Here is a 26809-nt window from a genome sequence, read left to right as displayed (position 1 = left end):
TTGACAGACACCAGTAGATTTATATAAGTGCAACAGATGTCCTGATTCATGGAGTTGCTCCTATAGCTGGCAATGGCTTGATTACTTGCCCTACCAGCAGTGAATAACACCTGCAATGTCTCCAGGCAATCACACTGTTTAACCAATCTGGATGTGTATCTATCTTTAACAAATATGGATACAGCACCTGCATTACCTGCCACACTTTCAGTTTAAGGTCTGAACATGTGGAAGGTCATGTAGCCTGGTATGGCTGTAATGCTCTCCATAGCCTTTAACCAGATGTGCGTGACTGCACAAATGTCTGCATCTTCCAAGGAGGGAACACCTTCCAGTGAGTGGTGTGTAGTGTTGGCATTCTTAGTATGTAGCAGCATAATTGTGATGTTGTTTGAAGATGGTGTTTCCTCATTGGAAAGTTTTCCCTCGAGACACTATCTATAAAATGCATGTGGGGATATCAGCAGCCATGGCCAGTACACAAACTCCCAGGGGTGAGAGATGAGCACCATCTGTGGCAAAGCATAGAGTTCTGTTTTGCAAGTCATCCCCAGCTGACATGTACTGGATCCACTTACCATGACATCACACGATAAGTCAATTACTGACTTTAATCATTTTCCATGTGTATTGAGCCATCATCTTAAGTGAAGATGAAATGCAGCTGAAGGCTATGAGCATATCTGCCAGAGACATGGATTCTGTAAGCTCAGTTATGTGCCTGCATACAGTCCATTGAGGTATGTATCAAGTTGTACACACCAACAGGACCTATGAAGTTGTCATAAAGTTACCTGATGACAGACCTGCATGCATGTGTGGTATGCTGTATCCTTATGCCTCACAGACAGCTAAATTTGACCTTTCCCATATGTAGCCTGGTGAGAGGGTGAGAGGGACATCAATGTGTCTCATGATGTAATCACCTATGTATAATTGGTTTGAGTTAGTGTTTTGCCTCAGGTGTTTGACCATTGTGACAGTGGTGCATGCACTATTACATGTACTGTGTTCTTTGGATGTATGATTATGTGTAGTGAGCTTGCAATTGGGTTTTTGAGGTACCTGTTGTTTGGGCATGTGTTTGGTCCAGGGCTCCACACATGTAGGTGTTTGTGTTGTGGGTGTGGGTGGAGTATGAGGTTAGGTGTGCATGTTGACAAACTGCTCATTGTCATATGTACTGACTGCTGTGTGAGAGTGCAAATCAAGGTTTGTAATATAGTCACATCTCTCACATGTTTTGTTTGTGTGGCATAGGAGTATAGGGTGGGGACACATTCCACATCTCTACAGTGGTCATTGATAATTTCATTAGCAATAGAGTCTTACTTGTGTACTTCACAGCAGACCATCATTAGGCAGTGGCCTGACAGATGCTGAAATGTAACATGTTATCACCTTTATGTAGCTCTCCTATGGTAACACAGTACCTGACAGTGTGCCATAACATGGTTGAGTGGTACAATGCTTTGCAAGGCATGTGGCCCTTGGATTAATCATAATCCTGTTATTGGGCATGGTTGCAATAGCATATCTACAAATGTGACAATGTACAACTCCAACTAGGTTAGGGTCATGCTGCTACACCCTTGTGGTTGACTGCCTCAAACATATTGTCTGTATGCACTTCTTGCAGTGGAGATGTGGATATCTGTGCATGCACAGAGACCTTGTTCAACTTTGCAATCATTACTTTGGCCTTGCTAGTCTACAGTGCCTCTCAAGCAACCAGACAGCAAAATTGATGTTGTGTGACATGATGTGGGAACACAGACATGTATTCTGGTTATATAAATGTACAGAATGACATACCTAGGGCATGTGTGAGGTATAAACACTTTGGCCAAATGTGGCCACCCCTCTGCAGTAGGCCTCAGATCCATGTCATGTGTTGTTTTAACTAAGAATGTGTTTCTATTTAATGGATCACCATTTTTACAGGTAGCAGGTGTAGCCATGGGTACTCCCATGGCTAATATGTATGCCAATATTGTGTTAAGTCAATGGGAAAAGGATTATATTATGAGTGATTTAAATCCATTTAAGGAGAATATTCTTTTTATCAGCATTTTGTGGACAACTGTTTTTTGATATGGAAAGGGGAGGAACCACATCTTGTAATGTTCAATGAATTTTTGAATAATACTACATTTTTGAAGTTCACTATGAACTTTTCTAATACTAAGATAGGTTAATATAGGTTAATAGATTAGTACTAAGCTAACTGCCCTTGTGAGCCATTTTAAGCCTAGCCAATTATCTCTTGTGAGACTCAAACCCTGCACCTTGTGTTTGTAAAGCAAACACCTTAACCATTAGGCCACCCTCCCAACCCTTCTCATATCTGGATGTTGAGCTACTTAAGGAATTGGATGTATTGAAAACGTATGTACATAAAAAGGATGTCCATGTAAACAAATACACGCATGCAAAAAGTATGCATGCTAAACATATTTTTAAAGGCATAGTTAAAAGCCAGTTTCTAAGGATTAGTAGACTAAACACCAATGAAGTAAAATGTAAGGAACAGATGGAGACTTTATCTACGGAATTTATAAGTAGAGGTTATGATAGTGGACATGTCTTAGAAGTAATGAATAACATATTAAGAGCTAGAAATATGATAGCACTGCCATTATTTAGTGAATATATTCAAGGTGGAGAAATGGTAAGGAATGTTACTCCTACACTGAGGTATGTTACAACATACAATACTATGACAAGACAGGTGGAGGCTATAATATGGAAAAATTGGCGAATACTTATGTCCTTGCCAGAAGTGTCTCTCTTGTTGGGCACTGTACCCAGATTTGCCTACAGGAAAAGCAATAATCTTAAAAGACAACTGTGTTATAAAGATTTTGATGTTGATTTAATGATCCCAGTAGTGCACAAACCAAGTACAATTCCTTGCTACAACTGTAATTGCTGGTAAACGTTTGCAGTAAATTGTCTTTTCAACATCCAATAACTAAAATGATGCATGGCATCAAATATCAAGCTACATGCAATACAACTACAGTAGTGTACATGTGTAGAATGTGAAGGATTTTATGTGGGGAAAATGTGTAAGGCGGCTTAGAGACTGCATTATTGAACATAAATCTGAGATCAGGAGAAGGGTAGAGACCAATGCCCTAGCCAGACATATGAGTGAGAAGGGTCCATCTCATTGCTTTAAATTTAAGGTATTAGAGGTAGTTTATAAATGTTTGAGAGATGGAGACATTAATAATAAATTGGAAATGGCAGAATACAGGTGGATCATTAGGCTAGAGGCAGATAGGCTACCTGGCATTAATAATATGGTAAATATTAAACCAGTATTAATTGCTAGACAAAAACAATATAAATTATATGGTTCCCCCTCTTATATAGACAGTCAGTCCTACAGTCTTCATAATTCTTTTTATAACTTTTCTAGTTTTTCTTATATTTTTTTTAATTTTTCAATTATACATACATGTGTATGCATTCGTACACATATATATTTTTTATGTACTTATTCATAATATACTCAAAGGAAATTTTATTTATTATGAATTTAAGAACTGTTAATTAAATAATTGGTTATTTAGTTTTATTAGTTGGCTGTGTCATATGTTACTTTGATTGTTTTATATAAAATGGTGTGTTTTAAATATGCTTTAAAATACTGAAGAAGGGTAATCCTGAAAGCTTTATTTTTTGTTAAATAAAGTGAGCATTTCTATCTAGTCGTTTTTTATTTTGTGAAATTGTCACCAACATAGATCACTGCCACTGTGGTGCCTGTTTGAGCAAGCTTAGATGTCTATGTCACCGGACATTGAACATTCTAGTATGACGCTGCAGCTGTGCTCCGACTCATCATTTGGTCAGTACCCTAGTGAAATCCTAACAGCCCTGGAATACAAGACACAATACATGACAAACTCAAATGAGTGCTCTGGTTGCTAATTAAAGCCCAGGGAAGGGTATATGAAGCCTACAGAGCCTTGCATGACATTGGACAACTATATGGATGAACAAACAGGTTGTGACCTGCTCCTCATGTTGAGCTTGGTACTAATGTTTTCCTTCTGGTGAGAGACAAAATATAGAAACATGGTATCCCAGGAGAGAATCATTGTGGTGAGACCAGCAGTAGAAGTAGCCAGGCATCAGCACTGCAGGGCCCTCTTGTCAGCATTCCTCACAAGCTAATTGTGGCATTTCAGTACACACTGCCAGAGTAATGTCCAGCTGCAGAATAACAGTGTAAACACTCTCTCCTTACCTTCACAGGGTGTATGTATGACCTTCATGTCCTATTTATACATCTATCATTGAGTGCAATGCCACCTTTGGTATGTAACTACACAGGCTTACCCAACAACTGTAACAGCCATAGAGATTCCTCAGTAAACCAATACACAATGTACATAACAAGTTCTATGCAGACCATGTCAAGGCTGTAACTGTGTAATCTGATATTGTTAATCCTCGTTCATTCCTTACGCATGGGTATCGGTTCCAGCCATTTTCCAAGCTCGCATCAGCTTCAAACTCTCGAGCTAAACTACTACCCATAATCCCCCTCTCCCTGTTACCTCAGATTTTGTTTGCCGCGTTGCCATTCGGTCGTATCAAGCTGCTTCTCTTGAACTAAGTATAGTTATTTGTTGTCAAATAGTCATTTATATTACTTTTTCTGTCAGAAAAGTCTCTATTTTATTGTCTCTTACCCTATCACATCTAGCAACCATATTTTCTTGAGTTTTTCTTCTCTTCTCTCTACTTTTTTACCGTGAGGCATTTCTCCCCTTACCATCGTTGGTAATCTTCTCTTTTTTTCATACCTTCGGGTATTCTTTTGTACCATTGCTGGTACCCTTTTCTACTATCTACTTTTTCTATCATGGCAGATAAGAAAGGTAGTCCGGGGTTTAAACAGTGTGCTGATTGTGGGCACAAATTACCTACATCTGATGCACACTCTTTGTGTGTTTATTGTTTGGGGGCGTCCCACTTATCTGTTGATCCGCCCTATACTATCTGTGAAAATTTTTCTAATAGAACCTTGTTAGAAAGGAAAAACAAGTTGTTGCTGAAGGGACTTCTTAAATCTCCCTTTTCAAAGGCTATTTCTGAGTCGTAGGCCTCAACCCCTCCTAGAGCCCATAAGAAAATTTTAGATGTTCCTACCAAGGCTAAATCTTTGCCTTCATCCCCGGCTGGGGACTCCCACCAACCAAAACCCAAAAATGCTAAATATTCAGCTCCGGAGCTCACTCAGTCAGCCCCAGTGCTTTCGGTGCCTAGACCTTCGGCACTGAGGCCTTTGGCTCCAATAGTGATCTCGGCTCTGTCTTCTCCTGCAGCCTTCACTATACCGGCACCAAGGGGCTCCTCGGTTCAGAATATTACTACTGTATCGGCACCGATCGTTCAGTTGGCGCAGAACTTGACCACGTTGGCTCCGACATCTTACTCGGAACCGATGCCTCTATTGTTGACTCCAGTTTTGTCAGTTCCAGCTTCGGTACCAACAATCACTTCAGCACTGATCCCTGTGTCAGTGCAGACTGTGACCTCGGCACTGATGACTTCTTTGGTGCAGACACCCGTAGTCCAGTCTCTCTTGGCACCGTTGTTCTTGATGCAGACAGGTGAGATGGGCACCGAGTTTGCCTCTTCTGTGGACAGGCCTGTTTCTTCCTCAGTCTACGTGCGGTCCACTAGAAGCCTTTCCGAACATGATGTGTTGTGTCTTGTGGATCAGGTGCTCTTGGCCAGGGGTATCCCACCCCCCAGGAACTATCCTTCCTTGGGAGGTGATCACCCATCTCCAAAGATCCCTTCTTATTTTTCTCCTTCATTGCCTTTGAAGTCCATGGATATAGCACAGTCTTCCCCTTCTGCGGTTTCCTTTATGGATCTCAATAAGGAGCCGCAGTTGCCTTCATGGCAGGAAAGTTTTGCTATGACCCAGGATGTCAGTTGTGACACACGTAATTTGCTGCTCCACAGCCATTCTGGGACTCCAAGTTGGCAGGTTGAGCCACTTAGGCAAGGGGTGACCCCTGTCCTGGACATTCACTCCTCTTCAGGTGGACCAGCCTTCCAACTGATGGAGAAGGCTTTCGCTGCTGCTGGTGATACTGGACTGTCTATCCCTCTGCCCTCCTCTGGTACACTGGTTTCACAAGTCGCACCGAGTGGACACTGGGTGAAAAGGCCTCAGGACATATTCCCACAGGAAACTCCTTTTCCGCTGTCTTCCTCAGCTTCTCCCACTGAGGAAGTCCACTGGAAAAGTTTGTGTAAGAGGAAGCACATGGACTCCACAGAGGAGTCCCTCACTGAAGACACAGATTTTGATGAGGGAGAAGGATCCCCTCGGTCACCCTCTGAGGTATCCTTTGGTGATATCCTCAAAATCCTGAAACAGAGAGGTGACTGGCAGTCCTCTAATTTGACCTCTAAGGAATCTGTGTTCCTGCAGGCCTTTCTCACCTGGCCCCCTACCTCCTGGGTTACTCCACCTGCCAATGAACTTGTCTGGCTTATCGTGCAGCATGCTTGGAAGGCTCCTGACACAGTTGTAGCTATTCCCTGGAGGCCAGATAAAATTTTGTCTCCTCCTGCTACGGATCCCCATTGGTCAAAAGGTCTTCCTGTGGATGCTTTGGTGGTGGAGGTTGCAACAAAAAAGGATCTGGCAGAAGAAGAAAGCCAGACTGTCCATCCACCTAACAAAGAGTCCCGGGCCTTGGACAGGATAGGGAAGTGCAACTTTGCATTAGCGACCTTTAATATCAGGTTCCTGAATTATATGGCACACTTTACCAGGCTTCAAAGGGACCTGATTTCTGAGCTCTCTGAAACCTTGGCTAGTGCCGTGTCTGCTGAAGTCCGTGACAAAGTGGCCTTTCAGCTGGCCACCATTGAGTCAATATCTAATTCCTCTATGCGACTATCTCACGCATCAGAAGGAGCAGCTAGAGCAGCGGGTTCAGCTGCAGTCTTGAGACGACATGCCTGGATGAGCTTGTGCAATTTTGTGGAATCCTTTAAGGCTTTCTTTCTTAATGCTCCCATTGAGGCCTCTTCGTTGTTTGGACCAAAAGTTAAAAGCACACTGTGAACAGGATGGTAAGACCCTTTCTGCTGTAGGTGTCCGTTATTCTTCCCCTCAACGTGCTTTCTCCCGAAACCAAAAGAGTGGGAAGATATGGTTCAAGAAATCTCAGGGTCCTTTCCGTGACACACAGGCTGAGTCCTCCCCTAGAGGCAAAGGGGGAAAACTCACAGGAAAGACGCTCCTTTCAGGGCAGAGGGGGTCCGCATAACCAGGGTTCCAGGGACTCTTTCCCTGGCCAACCCTACCCACACTCCTGAAGAGTGGCCCAACTCCTTTCCTCTGGAGGTGGTTGGGGGTTGTTTCTCCATGTACCCTTCTGCCTGGCTAACCATCACCACTGATTCTTGGGGACAAAGTATTATAACCAGAGGTTATCGTATCCCCTTCTATATTTCTCCTGTCCCTTCAAAAAATCTTCCCGACATTCCACCCAGTCAAAGGGAAGAAGCAGCACTAGAGACAGAAAAGCTGCTAAGAAAGAGAGTCATCCAAATAGTCCCTCCAGACCAGATAGGATCTGGATTCTACCCAAGACTATTTTTGGTGCCAAAGAAAACCGGGGACTGGAGACCAATTTTTGGATCTCAGTGTATTGAGCAAGTTTCTGAGAGTACAAAAATTCTGGATGGTCACAATACAGTCTGTCCTCCCCCTTTTGGAAAAAGATGATTGGATGTGCTCGATAGATCTTCAAGATGCGTACTACCACATAAAAGTATACAGGCCATCAAGAAGATTTATGCACTTCCGTGCGGGAGCCAGCCACTACCAGTTCAGAGTACTGCCCTTCGTACTCTCTACAGCCCCCAGAGTGCACGGCAGTCATCACAGCTTACTTGCGACTTCAAGGATTCCAGGTGTTTCCATACCGAGATGACTGGCTCATTTCCGCCCCCACCAGACAGCTACTCGAAGAAGCCCTGGCATACTCTCTCCTCGCTGCACAAAGGCTATGCATAACCATAAACTGGAAAAAATCCAATCTCACCCCGTCTCAGTCGATAGAATTCATAGGGGTTATCTTGGACACAAAGAACTGCAGAGCTGCCATTCCAGAGTACAGAATTTTAAGGATAAAGCAACAACTGATTCCAATCCTTTCAAGGGAGAAATCCACGGCTCACTCAGTTCTACAGCTGTTGGGTTCCATGGCAGCCTCCATCACCATTGTCCCCCTGGCCAGGATTCACATGAGGCTTCTACAATGGCTACTGCTCACCCAATGGTATCCCTTTCAGCATCTTCTTTCAGCCATGATTCGAGTAACCCACAGATGCAAACAGGATTTAAATTGGTGGATGACACACAATCTGTCACAATGGTTTCGCCCCTTCTCACCCCAGCAGCCCAAGGCCACAGTGACCACAGGTGCCTCCCTAATGGGGTGGGGGGGCTATGTCAGGGACAGACAGTCCAAGGCACTTGGTCCAAACTGGAGGCCCATCCGCATATAAATGTTCTAGAGCTGAGGGTGGTGCTTCTGGTGTTGCAAGCATTCCATCCCCTGCTGCTGTCTGGGATGATTGCAATTCAATCAGACAACATGGTGGTGGTCTGGTACATCAACAACCAAGGTGGAACCAAATCTTACCCCCTTTGTCAAGAGGCCATGAGGATATGGCAATGGGCAATGGCTACCAACCACTTTCTTCTAGCAACGTACATTCCTGGGAGTTCCAACGTGATAGCAGACAGACTCAGCAGGTGCATTCTTCAACCTCATGAGTGGTCCCTGAAACCCTTGATAGTGGTGGAGATCCTCCACCGCTGGGGCCATCCTTGCTGCGACCTCTTTGCATCCCTGACCAACTACAAATGCAGCAACTACTTCTCCCTGACTCCCCCTCCGGGACAGTCACCCAGGGACACTCTAGTCCACGATTGGCCCTCGGGTCTTCTTTATGCATTCCCACCCTTTCCCCTCATTCCCCAGTTTCTGAAGAAAGCCCGTCGGTTGAAGAGCAAGGTGATCCTCATAGCACCATATTGGCCTCGACAGATTTGGTTCCCCTTCCTATGGCCTCACCTATTAGATTGACCATGGATACTCCATCCAACCCCAGAGTTGATCTCACATCCACAGAACCAGATTCATCCCAACTTGAACAGCCTGAAGCTCACAGCTTGGCTACTCCAATTCTCTTGATTGCCAGGCAGAATGATCTTTCTTTACCAGTACGTCACATTCTCATTGCATCTCATAAGTCTTCCACTAGAATTACTTATCTGAGCAAGTGGAACAGATTTACCTGTTGGCTGAAAGATAAACAAGTAGACCCCTTCTCAGCACCAGTGTCAATAATACTAGACTATCTGGCCGACCTTTTCCAATCGGGTCTATCTGCCTCTACCATTAGAGTTCATTTGGCTGCAATTTCTAATTTCCATGAGGGTGTCCAGGATTCCTCTTTTATGTCCCACAAATTGTGCAAGACCTTCATAAAAGGTGTGAGTCATCGAAAGCCACCTTTTAGAGAACCTATTCAACCATGGGATTTATCATTAGTTCTACAAGCTCTGACAATGCCACCCTTCGAACCAGCTTCTTCTTGTGACCTCAAGCATTTGTCATGGAAAACCTTGTTTTTGGTTGCCATTACTTCTGCAGACGTATTTCTGAGCTTCAAGCTTTATGTATCAAGAGTCCATACTTGATTTTTCATAGAGATAGAGTGTCTCTGAGATCTAACCCATCATTTCTGCCAAAAGTGATCTCTGAAATGTCCATTAATCAAACCATTGAACTGCCAGTTTTCTTTTCCAATCATTCAAACAGAGGAGAGTATTGCCTACATACCCTAGATATCCACAGGCAAATCCATTTTTACTTAAACAGGACTAGGTCCTTTCGTAAATCTGACCAGTTATTTTTGGCCTTTTCTGGACCTAGATTAGGATCTGCTGTTGCTAAGGTCATATTAGCTAGATGGTTGAGGGACTGTGTGACCTTCATTTATACACAACGTAATATCTCGTTGCTTACTACCATGAAAGTTCATTAAACAAGGTCGGTGGCAACTTCTGTTGGCTTCCATGCCGGAGCTTCTTTATATGACGTCTGTGCAGCTGCAACTTGGGCTACACCTCATACCTTCATCAATCCTTATTGGATTTGGCCTCCAGGGGAAGAGCATCTTTCAGTTCTATGGTGCTCAGGAATGTCCTTCCATGAGAGCCTCCCAGGAACAAAGGTAGCTGGGGACTCTGTGCCATGCATAAGGAATGAACGAGGATTAACAATATCAGATAAAGAAATGATGTCTTACCATAATATTCCATCTGTATTGTTGATCCTCTTTCAGTCAATACGACCCACCCTCCTTCCCCCTCCTGTGGCTTCTAGTGGATCTCACCATCCGGTCCTCTTAGGTTATTTGACCAGAGGTAGCCTCTACCTTCTTTTGACTTTCAAACTCAATCTGAGGTAACAGGGAGAGGGGGATTATGGGTCAGAGTTTAGTTCGAGAGTTTGAAGCTGACGCAAGCTTGGAAAATGGCCGGCTCAGTTCCGAGGTCGGAACTGATATCCATGCGTAATGACTGAACGAGGATCAACAATACAGATGGAACATTATGGTAAGACATAACTTCTTTTTCTGTCTCCTACATGCTTTGGAAGGGGTATGTATGCTACCATACAGGGAGGTGTCAGATCCCAGTGTGTACCTCCTACATATCCAAGAAAGGACTAGCACAAGAATTACTTGTTCTACACACATACCTTTACTGTGGTATAAATAGGACATGTTGGAGAGACAGGTATGTAACCCACAGAATACATTTCTGCTGTAATGCACATCATTTGCAGGTTACACAATGGGATGCAGAAGACAACAATCATAACTGATTTAGGACAAATGTCTGCAATGGACACAGGGAAATTGTAGATGTTTCATCTCATACGCCATAGCTTGCAGATGTGTCAGCTCCCAAAATCCTGCTTACAATTATCAATGGTACCAGACCTTGTCAGAGATTAGGGATGCATGACTAGGCTGAAAGAAGCTATTGTTCTTGTTAGCCTGTTATACACATATGAACCTATGCAGCCATGCACCTATACTGCTTTACCTTTCTGAAGACATTTTTCTTCTGTGCTGGATATTCCATCCTGTGCTCTGACATTCATGGGTTTATTGTACCTGTGTACCCTTATCTGTATCCTACAGAATCCTGCAACTGAAACATAAACAGTTCTATGAGACACTTTTCATTGTGTAAGTATACAGGGGTCTATATTATAACATCGAATTTTATAAAGTTCAAATGTTATAATATCGAACCAGTTTTGTCGAATGCTGAAAACAGCGAAGGTGCAGGACACCAAATTCTTTCCCAGGGAAAGAATTAGGTGGGCCGTTGCTGTGCCTTCGCTGTTTTCAGCATTCGATATGTTGGAGCGTTACAGGTCGGGTTCAGGTTATGTGTGCGACTGTGTGTAGGTTAGGGTTAGGGAGCGGGTCAGGTAAGTGTGCGGTTGTGTGTAGGTTAGGGTTAGGGGGTGGGTTAGGTGAGTTAGGGTTAGGGCATGGGTGAGGTGAGTGTGCGATAGTGACGGACCTTAGGGTTAGGATCGGGTTAAGGTAAATGGATAGCTAGTAGTGTATGTAAAGTTTAGTTTAGGTTTAGGTGTAGGATTTTAAGTGTATGTGTGTGGATTGCTGTTTTTTGTGTGTGTTTGTGTGTATGTTTCTCGGAATAGTGATGTTTTTCCCTGGGAAAAAAATCACTATTCTGACTGTTCGATGTTTGCGGATTTCGGTGTTTAGGGTTTGATATTATAACATTCAATCTTTGTAGATTTCAATGTTATAATATAGACCCAGTATACAGCTATTACCACATCATCCAACATAATGTACACAAAATAATGTGGTTTATTCATTACAAATGGCAGCGTCGGGGATATATATATTTTCTGAAAGACAACAAAATGGGAACACATGTCAGTATCACATATGCGGGAGTACAGTATGTAGAGATACAGCAATAAGAGATGGCTACCAGTATTCACTGTGTGATTACACATCTCATATTCAACACTATGCAAACATAGCAAAGGGGGTAGATGCAAATAGGATAGTACCAATAGGCAGCTATTCCTGTTTGTGCTATGACAGATACTGATGTATGATCACACACCTAACACAGGAATCCATTAAAGTCTGGCCCTTAGGTGTAACCCCTACCTTTATAATATTTAAAAACAACAGTGCAAAACAAGTAGCAGTGTAGTATTACAACTGCTATCAAGGGAAATTTCTAGGAGACCAGTGTACCTAATTAACAAAAAGCATTCTACCCTCACTGTACTCTAGTTCCTCTGTAACACATTTGGAGATCAATGACATGTCATCATTACAGTTCTAAGAAAGGCTTAATGATCTAATCCCCATTCCCCCTAAGTATATTGAAGCATATGCCTCATGTCAGAAACAAAATGGTTACATACCTGATGGAGTACAATACTCCTCTGTTGAAAAGTACAGATATATAAATGTTGTGCCGATGAGTTTACTTTGTGAAGTAACTCTCATACACAATGGTTCTCCTAGCTAGCCAGCTCCAAGAACATCAATACTTTATTACAACAAAGCTTTCGGATATAAATCTTTCTTCAGTGCAATATATGGAATTTTTCTGTTATTCAGCTTTTATTTTCTAACTTCTGGTTTATCACTACATCAGGCTTTGGTCTTAAGTTTTTGAATTCTGGCAGTGTTGTATGTGTGGTAATACTTTATTCATCTAGAAGCATGGCCAGCAGCATGGAAACAACATCAAGAAAATCAGAACAAGTGCCTAGAACCTGCTCTTTGCAAGGACTTTTAAATAGAGAAGGTAATCCACTTTTAAACGCAATACATAATGTTCTAAAAGTAATGGTAGCCGCTGCCCAGCAAACAGATAAATTTACTGAACAATTGACTCTGCTAGAAAGAAAAATGCATTTTATAAAAGGCTCCAATGGCAGCTGTTAAGCTTTAATGCATATCTGGAGCTGGGGATTGCACCTTGAGGCTTGCATATTCAAAAAATGCCCTCTTATGCAAATACATATCCTTACTTGTTAAAAAAGTGGCAACAGCCAAATTTGAAACTAAGTGCAGACTACATGTTTTTAATGAATGACTTCTTTGCACCAACTGAATCTCTGTTAATGGAAGAAATTATGAAAATGGAGAATGAACTTGTAGGCAATTCTTGCTTTAATGTCATGCTTAATTCCTACCAACAAATGCTGGATGGGCTGCAAGCACTAGATGATAGGCTAGAATCTACAAAGAAACAAAAATTATTGCGAAATATGAATGACTATAAAGCAGGGCATATTTTCTCCTGGCTGAAGGAAGAGTGTAAAAATGTGATACAACAAACCAAAAAGGGGGAAATGTATCAACTTGCTCTTATTACACTAGAAAATATGTGAAGTACTAGCCAAGCAGTGAAAAATAATAAGCAATTTGAGCCATTAGTTCAGTCAGTGGTATCTCAACAAATAGACAGTAATTCTCTTACCATACTGACTGATAATACCAACCAACTAGTGGGAATGAAGCCATCAGTGAATATTTATCAGGAGAATAATGAGGCCCCAAAAGACATAGGAGCATCAGTGGAAGTGGCCCCTACATCATCTAATGATGGGCAGCAGGAAAATGCTATGAATTCAACTGAAAAAGCAATGATGTTTTTTTCCAAGGCTTAAACACCATTCCGGTTAGAAATACCAGAGAAAGTAGAGACCTATCAACAGAAGCAGCAAAGAAGTCATTCGCTACAGTGACAGACAAGCAATACCAGCAAATGGAGGAACAGCAGCCCCTTTCTTCAGAAGAAGGCAGCGTGACATTAAATGAAAAAAAGAAATGCAGAAAGAACTGCAGGTATTGTAAATATTTCTGACAGTGAGCTTTCTCCTTCTCAAATAACCTTAATGCAGAAAGGGCTGAAGTTTATTCTTACTTGCTCAGATGGCATTGTGAATGCATTGACTGATTTAAACATTTTTGTGAGGACATTGAATCTTAAACCCACATTTAAGGATGCTAGAAGTATTAATAATGTGTCTGTGTGTAAGAAAAAAGCATGTTTTTGCCAACTAGTTTTCTTGTAGAAACAGCTTTTCATGACAAATGTGAAAAGGAATTGAGAGATTTATATGAAAGTAAAACAAAGAAAAAAATACTATAATTTGACAGCTGTTGAGCATGAAACACTGAAACAGTTGGAAGATAATAATGAAATAATTATAAAGCAGGCAGGTAAGGGTGGTGCAACTGTTATAATGAATAGAGCAGATTATATATTAACAATGCAAGCTCTTCTGGATGATGCAAACACTTTTAAGAAAATAAGTGTAATGGATGTTAAGAACTGTATAAGTGAATATAATATGCTTATTTATGACATACAACTTACTACCACTATAAGTATAGAGCTGTATATTTTTTTCACTATTCCTTGCCTAAACACTCTGGTAATTTATGGAATACCAAAGATCCATAAGTCTTTGACCCAGCCACCCATGAGACCTATAGTTTCAGGGAGAGGCTGGGTAACAGAACCTGTTTCTAGATACTTGCAAGAATGTTTAAGTAAGTATTTACCACAAAATCAAAGTTATATAAGTGACACAAATGACTTCTTGATCAAGCTGAGAGAATGGAACACAATGAATAAATGCAATAATTTTATGTTTGTAACATTGGATATCAATTCATTATTCACTGTAATTCCAAATGAATATGGCATAGAAGCAATACGGGGTTATTTAAATGAAGAAACAACTAAGCCAGCTAATGAAATAGAAACTATCTGTCTCTTATTAGACCTGGTATTAACTAAAAATGTATTTTTATTTTATGAGCAACCATATCTTCAGATAGCTGGAGTAACCATGGGTACTCACGTGGCAAATACTTATGCAAATCTGGTTATGTATCAGTGGGAAAATCAGTTGTATTTAATAACGAGCAAGCTATGAATAACAGGGTTCTTTTTTATCGAAGATTTGTTGATGACTGAATGATACTGAGCAAATGCTGAATGAGTATGTGGAATATTTAGAGAGTACCACTGTAATTTATAGATTCAAAAAGCAATGTTCAGCTGAAAGAATTTCCTTTTTGGATGTACTACTTGAAGAGGAATGGAATGTAATTGTAACAAGTGTTCCAAAAAGGAAGTGCAAGTTAATCTGTATGTGCATAAAGAGAGCATGCACCCCCCACACACATTTTTAAAGGAATAGTGAAAGCACAACTTATTATAACAAGTAGGTTAAATACTATTATACCATGACCCCCCATTAATATTCCAAAACGTGCACACTGATTGGCCAGCGTGCACGTTGTAAATCGACTTATACTAATGGAAAAAGGTCCGGTCACCCAGACTTTTTCCATTAGTATAAGTCTTTTTTAAAACACTGTCTCGCTATGTTAAAGGAGTTTAACATAGCGACACAGGTTTAAAAGCAACGGAGATCTCCGTTGCTTTTTAAAGCTGTCTCGCTATGTTAAACTCCTTTAACATAGCTTAATAGTAAAAAGCAACGGAGATCTTGCTTTCTCCGTTGCTTTTTATAACCTGTCTCGCTATGTTAAATAGGTTTAACATAGCGAGACAGCTTTAAAATAAGCAACGGAGATCTCCGTTGCTTATTTTAAAGCTGTCTCGCTATGTTAAACCCATTTAACATAGTGAAACAGTTTGTAAAAAGCAACGGAGATCTTGCTTTCTCCGTTGCTTTTTTCAAAACTGTCTCGCTATGTTAAATGGGTTTAACATAGCGAGACAGCTTTAAAATAAGCAATGGAGATTCTCCATTGCTTTTTTTAAAGCTGTCTCGCTATGTTAAATCCATTTAACATAGCGAAACAGTAAAAAGCAACGGAGATCTTGCTTTCTCCGTTGCTTTTGCCCACAGCTCTGATGTACTGCGTAGGCATGCGCAGTACATCAGAACTTCCGCGGAATACCAGACAGCTGCGGAACGGCAGCAAGGAGGCATTATACAATGCCATTATTTAAGAAAAGTAATTATTTTTTTTCTTAAATAATGTCATTGTATAATAGCAATAACCCACTTCTGGTGGTAATGCTGGATTTACCCACAGTTGGCTTTGTTTGGTCCCTCGGGCGAAGCCCTCGGGACCAAACCACACCAACTGTGGGTAAATCCAGCATTACCCACACCCAGGCGTGGGTTATTGCTATAATGACAGTAAATGTAAGCTGCAGATGACTGAACTGGCAAATGAATTTATAGAGAGAATATATGCAAAATCTATGGGGGATGAGCTAGTACATGAAGTTTTTAATAGTAGAACAGGACTAATAAAACCTATTTTCATAGTGACTATACCTGTAGTATAATGAGTAAAGAAGAAGAAAATAAGGTTAGATATCTAACTACCTATAATACTAAGACTAGAGAAGAAATGAAAATTATTGAGAATAACTGGAATATCTTGATGGCTATGCCAGAACTACGTCAGATACTTCATAATAAGCCAGATTTTACATATAGGAATTTTACGAACTTAAAAATGCAATTGTGTTATAAAGATTTTAGGCATCAGAAGAGAGCTCGGAAAATATATACAATAGGAACACACCTATGTTTGAACTGCACTGCTGTACTGATATTTTTATGAAGGACAACAATATGTATATCCATCCAGTTTCAAATAAAAAATATTTTTTCAAATATACAGCAACATGCAATACTACATATGTCATATATCTTGCTACCTGCCTAAAATGCCCCTCATTTTATGTTGGGAAACGTGCAAGGAAACCAAAGGAAAAAATAATAGAACATAAGTCAGAGATACGTAGACAAATACAGCAGCATGCGTTAAGTAAGCATATTTTGGAGAAAGGTACTGAGCACACCTTTAAATTTAGGGTGATGGAAACAGTGTATAAGCAAGTAAGAAGGGGTGATGTTAATAACCTTCTGGAGAATAAATAATATGCATGAATCTTAAGACTGTAAGCAGATGTATTTCCAGGGTTGAATAACATGGTTAGCATTAAGCCAGTTTTAGCAAGTAGACAAATGCAACTGCACTAGCTATTTTAAATGTGTGTATATACATATATATATATATATATATATATATATATATATATATATATATATATATATATCTTTTGTATATGTTCAAATAATTTGAACATGCAAAAAATGTTTGTAATAAATATTTTATTAGATAAATAGAATTATTTAAGTATATAGTTCTAGTATGTATTTATAAATTGAGTTGATAGTATGTCTGAGTACTTTTTAAGGAAACCTTTTAAGGAACACTTATATCTCTAAGCTAAAATGTTAATTGAATTATTGTAGAAATGATGTGATTAGCTGGCCTTGCTCACATGAGTTTACTCTTGTTTTACAAAAACTGAAAGAATGTTGAAGATTGCATATTGCACTGAAGAAGGATTTATATCTGAAAGCTTTGCTGTAATAAAGTATTGATGTTCTTGGAGTTGGAATTTTTCTGTTATTAAGTTCCCTAGCCAACCATTCCCAGACCGCAGACTTACATTCTGAGCCCAGGTAATCATCCTGCAGCAGATGGGGTTCATAGCTTTTCACCAGGAGTCCAACAAACACTTTGGACTCCTGCACACCCCACCTCTGTGCCCAAAAGCGTGCTCCCTCTCCAACCCACCAGGCATATTGACAGCCAAGTGAAGACTTCAATGAATGCTGTGAAATTTCCACCTATTGGCCTTTATATAGGCTGCATTCCCACCTTTACACTTCATACTGCTTGTATTTGCTTGTTGCTAAGCAGAAGACAACTACCACATTTAAATACATCCGATTTTTATTTTTAGATGTCTGACAGCATTGCTAAGCAACACACTGCTCTGCACAAACAGGGATAGACTTAAAAAAATAAATAAATAAATAAATACATTACAATTGATTACATTCAGGTTCTATTTTTAAATATATAGCAGATGTTAGGTGTATAGGTATAAGCGCAGCTCGGCATCGCTAAGCACTATACTGTACCATGCACAAAGGGACAGACAAATAAAAAAGTACAACTGATTACATCCAATTTCTATTTTTAGATATATACAGATGTCAGGTGTATATGTATAAGTGCAGCTAGGCATCGCTAAGCACCGAGCCGCACCGCACAAACAACACATAAAAAAAAATAACAAATAAATAAATATTGTCCTATGCTTACCACCTGTTCAGGTGTTTTATGGATAGTGCACAAGTATGGGACAACCTCAACACTACTGCTTGCACAGATTCAATGTCCATGTTACTGTCATCTCCCTTGGCAGCCCCCTCTCACCCCCTAAATGGCCCATCTCAATACCGGAAGATTGCCAAATTCCGGTAATAACGGCCACACAGGTAAAAAACGCATTCTCCAAAGCTAAGAATACAGCATCCATGGGACCAGATGACATCCCGGGCTGTGTACTACATGAACTACAATATGAGCTGGCACCTCACCTAAGTCTCATATTTAATCATAGCCTCACCTCAGATTTCGTGCCCACTGAGTGGCGCAGAGCTACCGTTATCCCACTCCACAAGGGAGGATCCACCTTGGATCCTGGAAACTACTGTCCCATTAGTCTGACAAGCCTTATCTGCAAGGCCATGGAGCGTATTATCATGGAATTTATAAACAAAGACATTGGCAACCTTCAAACACTGGACCCCACCCAGTTTGGGTTTGTGAAGGGCCGATCTTGTCTCCTAAACCTGACTGACTTCTTCGAATCAGTCTCCAGAGCCATGAACAAAGGTAATGTGGTCCAGACAGCCTGTCTAGAACTTGCCAAGGCCTTTGATACCATCCCTCACTCTGGAATCATAGATAAACTTACTAAGCTGGGCATTAATCCCTACATCACCCAGTGGGTTGCTAACTGGCTTACTGATAGAACCCACACTGTAAAAGTAGCCGACTCCAAATCCAGCTCCAGACAAGTGACAAGTAGAGTACCTCAGGGTTCAGTCCTGGGACCGCTCTTGTTTGGCATCTACTTCTCTGAAGTACAGGCCAACACTAAGGGACTCTGGCTAACAAAGTTCGCAGATGACTGCAAACTGGGAGCCATTATTGAATCCTGAAATAATGTGGATACTCTACAAAAGGGCCTTACAGAAACAGATGCTTGGTGCCAGAGCTATGGGCTCAAGCTCAATGCCAAGAAATGTATAGTTATCCCCTTTGGGAAAAAACATGTATCCATGAATTATCATATAGGTGGCAGTACACTAAACACCGAAAGTGTGATAAGAGACTTAGGGATACAGGTGGACAGTGGTCTCACCTTCGATAACCACATCGCCACAACAGTCAGGAAATCCTTCGATGTGTCCAACTTTACTCATCCCTCATTAGACCCATTATAGAATACAACGCCCCGTTTAGTATGTACCTCTCAAGACATCTGCAACAACTGGAAAGGCCGCAGAAATACTTAAATAAAAGAATCACAGGCCTAAAGCAGATGCCCTATGCTGACCGCCTTAAAAAACTCCAGCTATACTGGATGTCGCATATCGTCTACTCAGAGGCGATCTCTGCTTAACATACAAGGCCATGTCAAACCCAGAGCTGTTGGACATGCTACACTTAAAGAAATCCCAATCCCTCAGAGCCACACGTTTCAGGGATCTAAACCTTGTCATCACAATAAACAAAACATGCTGGAGGGATAGGTTCCTGACCCAGAGACTCCCCAGAATCTGGACTAGATTGCCCATACATGTCAGGCAGAGTGCCTCTTTGGCCCTCTTCAAAAGGAACCTTGACGATTGGATGGGAGAAAGGAAATTCACCCCAGGGATCCTGTCAGTCGCCCTGCTAGACAGGGGTCCAGGGAAGTAAATAGTGTGGGAAGAAATAGCCAGGGAATTGTTATGGCTAGGCTTGTATAGGCCCTAGTGCTGATAGCCTAGTACCAACCTATGAACCTATGAACCATAATTACTATGTAGACAGAATGGGAATGTGTCTGCCCTAAATATAATGGCAAATTCAGGAAAAATCTCTGTGGTGGAACTCCCTGTATTAATATACTGTACAACAAAATAAAAGATAAATAAAAGTTGTCAGAAGTCCCTATCACCCTACCTCAAGACCACCCTAAGACATGCCAACAACTAATGCAAGAACACTATTAGAAATTGTAAAACAGATTTCTAAAACAGATTTTTAAAACAGACTCGCTCTACTCCCAAAATGTTGCTAAACTCTGGAATAATGTCCTACAGAAATAAAACTCTCTAACAAACTCAGTAGTTTTAAACCATTACTTAACATATTAACCAGTCCTGGTCCTGCACATGCTCATCACAAGGCAAGACTTTGTGTCCACCATACAATACTCTCCAAATTCTCTCCTTAAATAGAATACTCTCAACCTCTCACTGAAATGAAAAAAAAACTATTTTATACATAACTGCTGCCTGTACCATCCACTAAGTTGCATTTGAGCTTTCTCTTTAGTAACTTCCACCTCTGTAAAATCTTAGAATGTATAAATGTAACTACTGTTTGTGTATAAATGTAAATAGAAATGTAACTACTCTGTTTAACTGGAACTTAGTGTAATGCCATGTAAGCAAATGTAGCTTTTCTCCCCATGCCTCCACTGAAAATAGATGTTACCTAGTCAGACTTTCCTGGTAAACAAAGATAAATAAATAGATTTTGAACGTATGGTCATTTCAGTTATATCAAGAAATTAAGAAACACATCCAATAATGCACTGATCTCATTCATAGGAATATCACAGTCTGACTTCAAGAATATAACCATCATATTAGCTGTACACTTTAGTACTAACTTTACCCCACTTACCCAAATTGTTGTTCCCCACTATATCAGAAGATTTAATTCCCCCTAAAATTACCTTGGAACAAGCCTTAGAATCCTAGTCAAAAGCTAAAAATAGTACTTCTACAGGACCAGATAATACATTCTCACAGTGCAAAGGATGTACTATCTAAACCTCTAGTAACATTGTTCAGCATCTTCCTATCCACAGGGTTTGTGCCTGATATGTGGAAAACAGACACTGTGACTCCACTACACAAGGGTGGCTCTTTATACAGACCCAGGTAATTATAGGTCAATCAGCCTCAAGAGCGCTATATGCAAAACCATGGGAAATATCACAACAGAACTCATGTATGCAGACATAAGCAAATTAAGTGATATAGACCTGCTGAGTTTGGCTTTGTAAAGTGCAGGTTCTGTTTCTTGAACCTAGTAAACTTTGTTGAAAAGGTTACAGATACTGTGGACAGTGAGCACTCCATGCAAGATACTTATCTTTGCCCTTCCAAGGCATTTGACATTATTCACCATGCTGCTGTTATTGAAAAATTAAACAAACATAGTGTGAACCCCTACACTGTCCACTAGATTGCAGACTGGAAGAGTTATTGGTACCCTCTCTGAATGTAAAATTATAACCACTGGGGTACCACAAGGATCAGTGCTGTGCCCTCTCCTGTTTGACATTTATTTTCCAGACATCCAAGGCAATATTCTTGAAGTCTGGTTGAATAAACTGGTTGATGACTGCAAGCCGGGAAATGTTATCTGATCATCCAATGACTCTAGTGCTCCAGAAAGAGGTAGAATATGCTAGAATATGCAAAAACCTGGTATACTGAGTACTGTATCAGGCTAAATGCAAGACAAATGCAGCATAGTATAACATAGTATAACTGTATAACATTGTATTGCTACTTATTGCCTTGTAATAATCCTGTAACATTGCTGTTTAATGCTAATTTATAATGAAAATGGTAGAATATGTTGGAGCTTTTCTCCCCGGGCCACGGCTGAAAAAGGGCTCTTCAGCTCAGTTGGACAATCCCAGTTAACAAATGTAAAATAAATAAAATAAATAAATAGTAGTACTGAGGAAAAAAGCTGATCCCACTCATATATTATAAGTGGCACTTCTCTTCAGACAGATTTGGCTATAAGAAACTTGAGCATTCATTTGAACAACTGTCACCCATTTGATCATCCCATTTCCAACATAGTCATGAAATCCTTCTCTCTATGGTCCAGTTAATTTCGAAGGAGATATCTTCAAAACACAAAGATGTAATTTTACCACTGTACTCTTCCCTTATCAGGACCATTATAGAATACAATGCCTACTTTAATATGCACAAAGTCAAACATATCACTCAACTGCAAAGGCCCAGACTATTTTTAACTAAGAAAACAAAGGTCTTAAATCCTTTAACTATCCCTACAGACTAGCTAAACTCTCCTTATTTTTAGTAACTTACCAGCTGCTCGGAGGTGACTTGTGCCTTGCTTTTTGTGCCAAGAAAGACACAGTCCTATTTGACCTCCAATTTCTTTTGAAAATCAGTAGTGCTACAAACACCTGTACTAGAGACCTAAATTTGCACCAACAAACCCACAAGGCTTGCTGAGGGATAATTCCTATCTTAATGTATTCCCAGCCAATAGTAAACGGTCACCACTCTAGGTCAAGCAAAGTACTACTTTTGTCTATCTTGAGAGCTAGTTTTGATGGCTGCACGGGTACACACACATTTATCCCAGGATAATGAGTTAAGTCCTGGTAAATTTGGGTGTGAGCACTATTATATGGTTGTAAAGGGTGGCAAGTATTTTTAAGTGTATCTTCTTAAAAGCGAATATGATTAGGCATCTTGTGGTTTCTGTGATTGCTTGATTGCTGATTATTACTCTTGTGTTCCCATGTTCCCAGCATTCTGATAAGCACACTAGTTATTCATTACCATTTAGAAAGAGACTGTTAAAATGTAGACCATGAGGTGTAGATAAATATGTGGCTATTGACATGCATGGGACTATAAATGGAATGAACTTTGGATTAACGTCATAAATGTATTTGCAACACACACATGGTGGTTTATGGCACTTGCATGTTGCTGTTTGTATAGTGCATTGGCAAGAATAGCAAACAATATTAGGTTGTAGAGCCAGTTAAGAACTATTCAGAAAGTTATAACTGCAGTGTGACAAACATTTGACTGAAGAAGATAAAGGTGACTTGTTGACTTTTTTTTCCCAAAGACAAGATAATATCTGTAAGCACAGCAAAAAATTAAAACAAACAAAGAAAACAAAAGCATGTATAAATTGATATTGAACACTGTTAGGCCAAATGACTTGAGTACATCAGTTCCTATGAAGAGTTTATTATAAAACTGTAGATTCTTGATTATGTGAACTGTGACTTTAAGGCAATAATTGATAGCAATTGTTTTTTTTTAAAGTATAATAAATAAGGTGAGGCACTGCGGTGGTGGTGCTGTGGTAGCATTGTCGCCTCACAGTCAGACGTTGCCCGTTCGATTCTCAGTTAGAGCATCTTCTGTGTGGTGACATGCGTGAATGGGCGTTCCTTCATTGAAGGTTGTGCGTTAGGCCCGGCAAGCCAGCATATAAAAATCTACTGCCAATCATTAGCGGACCAGAGTTCTGCTGTGGCGACCCCTAACCGGGAAAAGCCAAAAGACACAAACAAATTCCCGAGGAAGTAAGGATAGCTATGAAGAGAATGAAGAATGGAAAGGCTGTTGGCCCAGATGATATACCTGTGGAAGCATGGAGGTGTTTAGGTGAAATGGCAGTGGAGTTTTTAACCAGATTGTTTAATGAAATCTTGGAAAGTAAGAGGATGCCTGAGGAATGGAGAAAAAGTGTTTTGGTACCAATTTTTAAGAATAAGGGTGATATGCACAGCTGTAGTAACTACAGAGGGATTAAATTGATCAGTCACAGCATGAAGTTATGGGAAAGGGTAGTAGAAACTGGGTTAAGAAGGGACGTGATGATTAGTGATCAGCAGTATGGTTTCATGCCGGGAAAGAGCACTACAGATGCGATGTTTGCTCTGAGAGTGTTGATGGAGAAGTACAGAGAATGTCAGAAGGAGTTGCATTGTGTTTTTGTAGACTTAGAGAAAGCATATGACAGGGTGCCTAGAGAGGAGTTATGGTATTGTATGAGGAAGTCAGGAGTGTCAGAGAAGCATGTAAGAGTGGTACAGGATATGTACAAGGGTAGTGTGACAGCGGTGAGTTCTGCAGTGGAAGTGATGGATGCGTTTAAGGTGGAGGTGGGGTTACATCAAGGATCAGCTCTGAGCCCTTTCTTATTTGCAATGGTGATGGACAGGTTGACAGACGAGATTAGACAGGAGTCCCCGTGGACTATGATATTTGCAGATGACATTGTGATCTGTAGTGAGAGTAGGGAACAGGTGGAGGAGACCCCGGAGAGATGGAGATATGCTCTAGAGAGAAGAGGAATGAAGGTCAGCAGGACTAAGACAGAATATATGTGTGTGAATGAGAGGGAGGATAGAGGAATGGTGAGGATTCAAGGAGTAGAGGTGGCGAAGGTGGATGAGTTTAAATACTTGGGGTCAATAGTTCAGAGTAACGGTGAGTGTGGAAGAGAGGTGAAGAAGAGAGTATAGGCAGGATGGAGTGGGTGGAGAAGAGTGTCAGGAGTGATTTGTGACAGACGAGTACCTGTAAGAGTGAAAGGGAACGTCTACAAGAGGGTAGTGAGACCAGCTATGTTATATGGGTTGGAGACAGTGGCATTGACAAAAAGGCAGGAGTTTGAGCTGGATGTGGCAGAGTTAAAGATGTTAAGGTTTGCACTGGGTGTGACAAGGGTGGACAGGATTAGGAATAAGTATATTAGAGGATCAGCCCAGGTTGGAAGGTTTGGAGACAAAGCCAGAGAGGCAAGATTACATTGCTTTGGACATGTGCTGAGGAGGGATGCTGAGTATATTGGGAAAAAGATGCTAAGGATGAAGCTACCAGATAACAGGAAAAGAGGAAGGCCTAAGATAAGGTTTATGGATGTGGTGAGAGAGGACATGCATGTGGTTGGTGTGGCAGAGCAAGATGCAGAGGACAGGAAGAAATGGAAACAGGTGATCTGCTGTGGCGATCCCTAATGGGAACAGCTGAAAGAAGATGATGATGATTCCCATGTCCCTATAAGGACCATTTTGGTGGAGACACTAAGGTGCAGAATAGGAGTCTGGAATTTTATGTATGCTGGGAATAATTTGGAGTAAAATGATTTGTGCTATTCATTTTGGCTTTGTCATCTAATGCCTTCCTCAGATTTCATCCAGTCAGTTGCCTTCCACATCACATTCCAATAACTGTTATGAAGACCCATGATTTCTATGTCCTTTATGTATTGTGTTGTATGCCTGCCCACTCATTATTTGTGGTTTCTGCCGGTAGATCTGAATCTACACGATCCACCTCTTCTTCGTTTCTGTATGTCCTGCCCTACTTAACCTTCATACATTTTCTTTATTCCTTATCTTAAAAATAGAAGTTAATTATATTCAGAAAGAATATTACTGCCCATTTATGAATTCTTCAGACCATGCACACATCCTGCACCTTCTGTTCCTCCTGTATCCCTTGGCTGCTTGTTAAATCTTTACCCATTGCATAATCTGATTATTTTTTATTCCCATTTACTCACTTTATTTAATCCATGATTTTCACCCCTCATTTAACACACAGGCAATGCTCATACATGTGCATGTGTAGTTTGTGAGAGACAGCCATACATTCATTTAAAATACATATTGCTAGTTGTGGTGTACAATAACATACAGAATTGTCTGCATATACATGTAATGTCCTTCAGCTGTTGTAATGTCAGTATTATGTTATTCACGTAGCATAAATGAAATGTGCACTTGAGTTGAATACTGCTCAGCAGTCAGGCACTATGCAAAGTGTGTGCTTATTATTTAATAACATGTTTGCCTTCTTCCTGCACTTTTCCATGGTGTGCCTATTTCTCTGGTCAGATAACCCGTTTTTGTCTTATTTCTGGCAAACATAAAGGTCATACAAGCATGTGACACATGTTATTTGCCTCTTGACAGACACAGTGATGGACATATTCTCACAACAGGCATGATCATTTCTGAATCCAGTGTGTACGTGTGTCTGTGTGAGACATATAACTATGTACCACAAATTGGCAAGTGTCATTTACTATTTCTGCTCTGTGGCAGTGTAGCAGTTTACAGGAACACAGCAATTAATACTTGTGTTTTTTGCTGTCCCATTTGTCTTATGACTATTACTTTATGTTATCTATATTTCAGAACATCCTGTGGATGATTCATTGCAGTCTGCAAGCTCATCATCTATACAATGTGTACTATACAATATTATATGTATTTTATACTATACTGTTGTCATCAGAAATTAAGAGAACAGAATATGCATCAATGTACAAATTGCTTTGTGTGTGTGTGTGTGTGTGTGTGTGTGTGTGTGTGTGTGTGTGTGTGTGTGTGTGTGTGTGTGTGTGTGTTTGTGTGTGTTTCCCATGTTACAAGATTTGGTAGGGCTTTTTCTGTCACACTGTGCTATGTGTGCTTGTTTATGCCCCTTGGTTTGTTACTTTTCATTTACTAAACCTTCTCATATGTGCCACAATTGTTCATTCAGCTATTGAAAGGATTTTTCTAACTCTATCCATGCTCTCTGCTGCATCACACAAAGTGTACCTTCCATGCCCTTTGCACATGTCTGAACCATTTTAGGACAGTGGCAGTTTATGTGGCTTAATATGCTACTAAGTACTGTTGAAGAGCATTTTTCATAACCCA

Source organism: Protopterus annectens, chromosome 1.part1, assembly GCF_019279795.1.
Source record: "Protopterus annectens isolate FY-2018-M chromosome 1.part1, PAN1.0, whole genome shotgun sequence".
Lineage (NCBI taxonomy): Eukaryota > Metazoa > Chordata > Ceratodontiformes > Protopteridae > Protopterus > Protopterus annectens.
Note: the sequence above shows the minus strand (reverse complement) of the source record.